Source organism: Gallus gallus, chromosome Z (assembly GCF_016699485.2).
Source record: "Gallus gallus isolate bGalGal1 chromosome Z, bGalGal1.mat.broiler.GRCg7b, whole genome shotgun sequence".
NCBI lineage: Eukaryota > Metazoa > Chordata > Aves > Galliformes > Phasianidae > Gallus > Gallus gallus.
This window is the reverse complement of record NC_052572.1, coordinates 56,636,690-56,644,954: the sequence shown is the minus strand read 5'-3', so window position 1 is coordinate 56,644,954 and position 8,265 is coordinate 56,636,690. Positions and strand designations below refer to the sequence as shown.

The 8,265-nt window shown below is 39.0% G+C and overlaps 1 long non-coding RNA gene across 2 annotated transcripts; it reads right to left on the bottom strand.

Moving 5' to 3' along the window:
• Positions 1 to 287: 287 nt before the first annotated feature.
• On the bottom strand, positions 288 to 7,922 carry LOC107052355. Of its 2 annotated transcripts, XR_005843036.1 has the most exons (4): positions 7,745 to 7,922; positions 7,267 to 7,311; positions 3,172 to 3,250; positions 288 to 860 (listed from the first exon to the last, which is right to left on the bottom strand). It is a non-coding gene; the product is annotated as an uncharacterized LOC107052355 (long non-coding RNA). The 2 variants fall into 2 exon arrangements; XR_001464830.2 differs by lacking the exon at positions 7,267 to 7,311.
• Positions 7,923 to 8,265: the final 343 nt, after the last annotated feature.

Here is an 8,265-nt window from a genome sequence, read left to right as displayed (position 1 = left end):
AGTTCTTCATATTCAGAAACTATTTCTACATTTTGTAATAACATTTCAAAAAGAAACTGTTATTGCCAACATTCAATTGTTATTTATTTATTGAAGCTGGGATCTTCCTAAGTTAGAATTTGGGAAGACCATTTTTGAGTGTGTTTGATATCTTATGTCTTTTTTTTTTCCTTTTTTTTTTCCTTTTTTTTTTTTTTTTCAGAGCAGCAGATCTTTACTGTAATAGAAGTTGTCATTTTGCAAATATCTCTGCTAACTGCTATCATTACTTGCTAAAATATCGCTAACATGGAAATACAAAGCACATTCACACTGGGTGAAAATAATACTGAAGAGGATTAGTCATGGTTTTGCTCTGTATTGCTTTTTCATGAATACCTGCACAAACTGCTGGACGCTGGAAAAAATCTAATCTTCACAATTTGACACATGCTTTCCTCAGTGCAGCTATTTAGGTTTCTATCTTTATAGAGAGAGACAACGTCGCCAGCCATGACTGGCTGATCACAGTGGAGAGGAAATCTTGCATTTTGAATTATAAATCAATCTTACCATAAGAAAGAAAAGTATTGGAAATGTTTTTCAGTCATTACAACAAACAATTTGTAAGTATACAACAGGTCTGAAGAAACGATGTTTTCCTCTAGGATTTTGTAAAGACAAAATACAGGGTCAAATCTCACAGCTGCTCACTTTTGTGGACAGTGTGTATGGTGGCAAGCCTTGAGCATCTGGAACTGTGGCAGGAGCAGGGGTCTTTCCAGGTTGGATGCTGGCACAGCTGCTGCATGGGGATCTTCTTGGGAACCATTTCCTCGCCTCGTCTTGGGCAGGCCTCACGCTCAAGCTCAGATTTCAGCCTTGCAAAAGGAGACACTAAGTGGCTCTGGGAATCTCTCCTTCACCCATAACGTGATCTAACATAGGCTAAGAGTCATGAAAGCTCATTTGGACAATCAACAAATGCAAAAGCCTTTTTTGCTTTTACGCATACATCCATGGTTTGAAGCATTGAAAACTGTACTATCTTCATTTTTACCTCTTAGTGGATAGGATTACATTCTGACTCATTCAGTGAAGAATGCATGAAGAGTATACTATGGTGGGCCAAATGCAACGTGTGAAACTTATTATGTTTACATATGTTTATAAATACATGCAAATATATATGTTTCATATACATATTTTACAAGTATGTCCCTCTACCCTGGCAAAGCTTTTAAAATCATTGTCTCGCATTCTGTCAAGTTTTGATCATACAACAGCAAATGTGAGGTTAAGCAGACTTTACAACACAAAGGGCCTTGAAGCTACACTACGTAGGATAATTCCTGACAGAAAAAAAATAAAGTTCAACCTTTGTTCAAATCACCAATTTGAGCTCATAGATAAACTCATTTTAGCTAATCCAGCTGTTTTCTATTCTTTGCTGCCTATTTATCTCTGCAGTGAAAAATACTTGGAAGAACATATTCTCTTCTATCTAGCAATTTAGAAAGAGGATGTTAGCACCTTTTTATAAGCATCCTGGATATTTCATTTTTCAGGCTGAATTTTATAGCTTAAAGTCATTAAGTACTAGTCCCTTGAGTAGTCTGAGGGTCTTCTGAAACTGTCTTGTTGCTAACCTGACACAACATTATAACATTTAAGCAGATGGGGTATTGATAATGCATTAAATTGGGTATTGATAATACCCAATTTATAAAAAAAAAAAAAAAAAAAAAAAAAAAGCCTTTTTTTCCCCTACATTCTCTGCCAAAGTCCAATTTATACTACTACGGCAGAATCGCTTTAGTGTTTGGATAAATACTTTTGACCTAGGAGCAGATTTTGGACTTAACACCTCTCTCACTTAATATTTGTCACGACATGCAACCGGACAGGTGGGGATGACTCGAATGCTATTTCCTCAATGGAATGGACAGTTAGCCATTTTCTTTCCCTTTAAAGATGTAAGCAGAAATTATAAAAGCTACTAACACACAAGAAAGTTTGGGAATTCTCTTAGGGTCGTGAAGACTATGCACTCATTTGCTCTAACAGCAGGAAATAGAGGATAGGATAAGGCTGCATGTCACAGCAAAACGAAACAGGGATTTCTATGAAAAATGTGGAAGTGCCTTAAGGCTTTTCCCGTTTTATCATTATCAAGTGCTGCCTCAGTCATCAAGATCTCAGTTCACCTTGGAGCTAAGGAGTCAAAAGTTATAATAAACCATGTGGGCATTCAGCTAGGAAGTAGACATAAGTTCTCCTCTCTAAGCAGCGTAGACCAAGAACCTTCCTCACCCAGGAGACGCCCTTGTTTCTGAGCTTTACTTTGATCCCAAAGCACAGGAAACTAAGTCAGGAGGAAGCGTTTTGACCTTCTGCCTCTCATTATTTCCTAACCTGTCCAGAACCAGGAAGTGCAGCGATAGGCTGAGTGACAAAGGCTGCTTTAATAAGCTTGCAAATGCCGCTCCCCTCCTTTTAGGAGCTTTTCTCCCTCTCTGTCTTTTTGATTCTCTGTGCCACCTGGCAAGCTGCTCTATCTCCTCAAGGGCCTGTTAGGCTTTGCAGTACCTGAAATGCATCAAACTTGGCCAGCTCATGGAATTATCTGATGATATAAATTCTATGTGCTGAAATACGTGGAGATTTCCAATTTGAGGCTAAGCAATATAAGATTATGAAGAAGGAAAACACATTCGCTGGCAAGGATGAAGTGACTGTAACATAGGAAAGGAATGAAGCATTCTAGCTGTCCAGTTTTGCACTGTTTACAATAATGATAATCTCTGGACGGACACTTAGAGTTACTGAAAGCTTTGGCATGATTTATCAAGTGACCACAATCTGAACAATGTCTTCTCTTATTGCTGTAATGACATTGGAGATTCATAGCTAATGTCTGTGATTTGTTATCAGATGGGTGGATCTGGGAGTTTCTAAGGCTTCTGCTATCTACAATTAATTTTACCCATTGCAACAATCTAAATCCTCCCAAACACAAACAGTTTTGCACATAATTAATTTCAAGCCCTTAAGTTTACAGACATGCTGTTCTACATAAAGCTAAGTCAAACGTAACTGCAGGGCTGGATCCAAGCCACCAGTGCTTCACCTAAAGAACCTCCGGCTTGCTGCAAAGGAGACTGCAGCATGACTATTCCAACCAGCACACACCGATGTCCATCTGCTGCAGTGCCTCCCAAGGGCTGTCCCCAGTCCTCTCCTGCTTCCCCATCCTCAGAGTGTGTTCAGTCTGAAAAATAAAATGAAGCCATATCTCAGGAGACTGTTTTGGCAGGATTTTTTTTCTAGTCCTGTTAGTTGCTACTCTTTGCACTCCAGTTATTTACCTGTTGTCACAAATCAGATAATAACAACATTTCCTAATAGAAAGAAATGAAGTCTATGGCCCCACCTAATCCAGACGGGTGATGTCACTAGGTTTGGTAATCTCAGGCCGTCATCTACCATCCATCTCGTAATTCAATTACCATGCCTATTACTTTGTCAACTACACTTACGCAATATGTATCAAAACCTACTTGGAAAATGAACCTATATGTGATTCACGGCTAGAGTATAGAAAAATTGTGTGTTTCTTGGGGGGGGGGGGGGGGGGGGGGAGAAGAGAAGGCAGAGTATGAATGCGGAAGACAAAAGCAAGATGGGGCTGTGGGCTTGGGTTCCAGGGAGGCCCTGAAAGTTCTCTGCAGGCTGGTGGCCACAGTAATTGCGAGTGGCTGCTCTAATGTCACAAATTTAATAATACAAATCCCATTAAAAGAAATTGAAATGAATCTGTTCTCCTCTCTGATTTTTCCTTTTAATTTTTTCTACATCCACATTGCATCTGTTTAGGTTTAGCTCATCCCCTCCACATACACACATACACATACTCTTTTTCTTTTGAATCTATGGAGTGGAAGCATATTATATACTGACTTCTCTTTATGAAAGCACACGTACAAAAGTTCATCACTGTGGCTGATATCAAACCTTTCAGTGGTGCAGTTGTAGGACTCCAGAGGTACCAGCCAAAGAAACTGTGAAAGTGACATGAAATTTTCAGCTGGGATTTATGATTGAAGTATAGCCAGAAATGTCACTTGGAATCAGAGTGGTGAAAATCATATTGATTTCTTAGAAGTGCCAAATTATTAAAAAGTAATAAATAATAATTATTAGCATCAGTAGAGTGATTTATATAATCATAACACTGGGCAGAAAGAATAGTACTAACAGTGTATCTGGGGGTCTCAAGTATCTAAAGGATTTGCTATCCAGTGCAAAGCAGGAGACCAGGAAAATGAGCTACAGTTACTCTTAAATCTTCAGTTTTGTGCAAGTTCTGTTCCTGACAAAGTTGGTAGAAGCTGGATATCCAGTAATTCTCCTGGCCACACTGACCTCTGGTCTTCCTGCATTGCACACTTCTGAGAAATTCGCACAATGTTTCTAGGTGGCTTGCCAGAAAACAGAGAATTCCTACTATGCTCAGCATTACAGTCTGACAGTTGCATATTCCTGGTTCTGTGTCAAAACTTTAGCTCCATTGTTTCTTACGGTAATTCTCAAATGAAGAAAGCATGAACTGCTATATGGCAATAAATCAGGTCAGTTTTATACATTTCAGAATATTACCATGTAAAAAATATTAACTCCAGCCAAAACTGTAATGATTTCTGTTTTATACTCAGCAATAAAGCTGACTTGAACTTTCTAGCAATGAAAGATTTCTTATCACTTTTCTTGGGATGTACCCTATAGGAAATAACATTAGAAACCCAGAACAGGTTTAATTTCCAGCTGACATAGACAAGTTTTGTTTTTTTTTTTTTCCTTTGAACAATGGAATAGCCAGCAGTGAGCAATCGATTGCTCCCACAGATGTCCCTCAGTGCCAAGGCAAGGATGGCATTTGTTGTGTCTTCTTCCAGTGGTGTACCATCTCATGGGGAGCCCTTCTACCAGCTCATACTTTTGCATGTGGAGGTGGGCTGTGCAATTCAGAGATCCCTGGCTGCCTCTGCTGCTCTGTGTCTCTGAGTGGGTCAGCTCATCCAGAAATATTTTTTACACTAGCAGGTTTCTGTGTTCCCTGGAAAGCTTGACTGTTTATGAAAGAGCTTGTGAACACTAATGGTATGAATACATGAGGACAGCTTGTGTCTGAGCACTTGAGAAATCTGGTACCAAGGTGTCCTGCAAGCAACATCTATTGCTCCAGAATTAGACAGATGTCGAGAAATCTGGTACCAAGGTATCCTGCAAGCAACATCTATTGCTCCAAAATTAGGCAGATTTCCTTAGCATGTGAAATCTGGTAGATACCTGTTTATGTTGAAATTACTTAATTGTTCCTGAAACAGGCTTTGCTGCATGACAAAACACTTCCTTATGGTAGATAGGTGTTGCCTTAACCACAAAAATGCGTGTAGGTTCAGCTGAGATAAGGACCCATCATTTCACATGCTTATTCATAGGTTTCAAACTGTTCAAAGCTGGATTTTCTGCTAGTACCTTTGGAGCTGTACCTCTACAACATCAGAAAGCTTGGTGGACGGAGGAAGAGGAATAATAAAGAAGGCCCAAAATTCTGCAGAAGAAGTGTGGTAACAGAATGAGGTTTTTGGAGGTGTGGACCTAACCTCTTGCTGGCTGATACAATTCCTTCGCATTTGGTAAAGCTTCTCCTGCTCTAAACAGAAGAAATTCATGAAGAAAAAAATTAGACCCTATTAATATGTATTGTAAACCTGTATTTGTTTCTTATATATGAAATGGCATACTGTTAAAAACAAAAATAATGCACTAGTATGTGGACATTATGTTTCTATTCTAACTTAATAAATGTGTATTTTTGTGGTATCTGTTGTCATAGCACTGTATTTGGTGGTATTTCTAAAGCCTTTTTTAGAAAGAATTAAACAAAAAAAAAAGTGGGGAAGAATACAGGGTAATATTACTGTTGAGAAGTATACTGCTAAAATAATGATTGTAATGCATTCCACAGATTATTGTACCCATGCTATTAAATCTTGACATTTTCAGAAAAGAGGAGGAATGGCTGGGCTGTGTGCTATTTTGGCACTGAAAGCATCTAGAATAACCTGAGTTCTAAAGATAACTATTTAAAAAGAAGCTGAACATCATAGTTCAGTTCCAGAGGCGCTGACTTTGCATGCAGGACCACAGAACCAGATTTAAAAACCAGTTGACGACAGCACAATTTCTGTTGTTTTCAGGGAGGAATGTAGAGCATCCCCAACTTCTTGAAATGTGATCCTGCATATTTTTGAGAATCAGTGTGTGGAGGAGACTGGAAGGGTCTTCAAGAGGTAATCTAGGCCAATGGTTAAGTAAAAGCAGCTGTCTCAGGGCTATGCCCAGTAATTTTGACTATCTGTACAGGTGGAGATGCCACAGCCCTTTTGGGAAGCCTGTCTTAGTGCCTGACTGGTTTATCAGTATTACTTATATTTAACTGGAGTTTTCTGCACTTTGGTTTGTGTCCATCACCTCTTGTCCTGTCAGCCTCCAATCATCTACTTGCACTCATTAAGACACATATCAGTTTACATATATCCCTCACTGAAATGCAAAATACCTCGTTTCTTCTGTCTTAATAGACCTCCATCAAAGAAAGGATATTTTAAGTTTTGGTAGGAACACTCAGTGAAGTAACACAAAACCAGATGTTTTTTATCATCCAAGTTCTGGCAAAGTCTTCATGCTGGGGATTTTATCTCAGGCACTATGAACAGTGTCATGCACATGTTAGAATACCCCTGTGGATTGGTTTATGTGGGTATAGACTGCTGCCAATTCAAACAGCGTATGACAGAAATAGAGAGGTGATTTTTATAGGTAAAGAACACCCTGTGGCAGTCCATCTGAATTCACTCCAGCAAGACATTTTCACTCTCTGAGTTAAATGGAAGTTAAAAACTCATCTAGTCATACCGGGGAAACAAAGATGGTCCAGGTCCTTTAAATCACAGTTCTGACAGAGGATTTGTTTTTATGTGTGAGCCTTGTCCCATCCTTTTTTTTTTTTTCCCCTAAATTCACCTTGTTATTGTTTCCTCTTTACAAAAAGAGAAGATTGTTAGTTGGTTTTCCTTCCTTTCCCTATTTTGCCCTACTTTTTTTCCTGATTCAGACTTAGTCAAATTTAATATACAGAAAACAAAACAAGCAGTCCAACTGTAACATCATAGGCCATCTCTTTACTTGTCCTGCCCAGAGGCAAGATCAACAACAGCTTACCTTGGTCTCCAGGATCTCCAATATCTGAGAAACTGTAGTTTATTCCTGTATTAAAATACAAAGTTTTTGGTATCCATAAAGCTAATAACCTGTCCTGGTGCACATAATCACACAAAAACTGTCTTTCCAAGGAAAGTGAGCCATCAAGCTGACAGTCCACATGTTAGGTCCCTAGCTACTGATTTAAATGCTTAGTTTTATTAGCACCAGCTATCTCTGGAAAAGGTTTTATCTAAGTCCCATGACATGGTCTGCTCCTTCTTTGCTCTACAACTATGTGCAGACATGTTTTGACCCTGAAATGGCTGAATTCATTTACCATGAATCTTGCAGTATGGATTTTTAAAATTAACATGGTAAAATTTCTAGGCCAGGGCTGAGTTTAATGATTTGTATGAAGGAACAAAACAAAATACCACCCATATTCAGTTTCTCCTCTCCTCTAAGCTGTACAGTTGTGAATTGTGTTTGTACTCACCATCTGCTCCTCTTCGTATTTCTTTTGCGTCGTGCAAGCCAAACTTAGCAGTACTACTGACTGGTTTCCTCCCAGCCTGGATGCCAAAGCTGCGCTTTGTTGTCGGCATCACAAAGATGTGTTGACTCCAATATGACTAAATAGCAAAAAGATGTGGGTTTAAAAAAGCAGTCCTCAAACTTTTGGCACCACAAACCACTGTCAGCTGGTAGGACGCTCATTGACAACTGCTCATATTTTCAGTCCAATACTAATTGAAAGCACTAACAAGCCATTATGGTTCTGATGACTATGGCTGTGGATACCAATGGAACTCTGCTGACCACAAGTATATAAATTAAAAACACTATCAAGACTAATTGCCACTGCTGTGTTTCATCTGATTTTATATCCATATTGTGCAACACATCCAGCACATGGCATTTGCAATTTCCAGCCAAAATGGGCTCAGTTTAAAACAAGCACATATTTGCTCAGAACTGACCTGCTTTAAACATGCTTGCACAATAGGTTGATTTTTT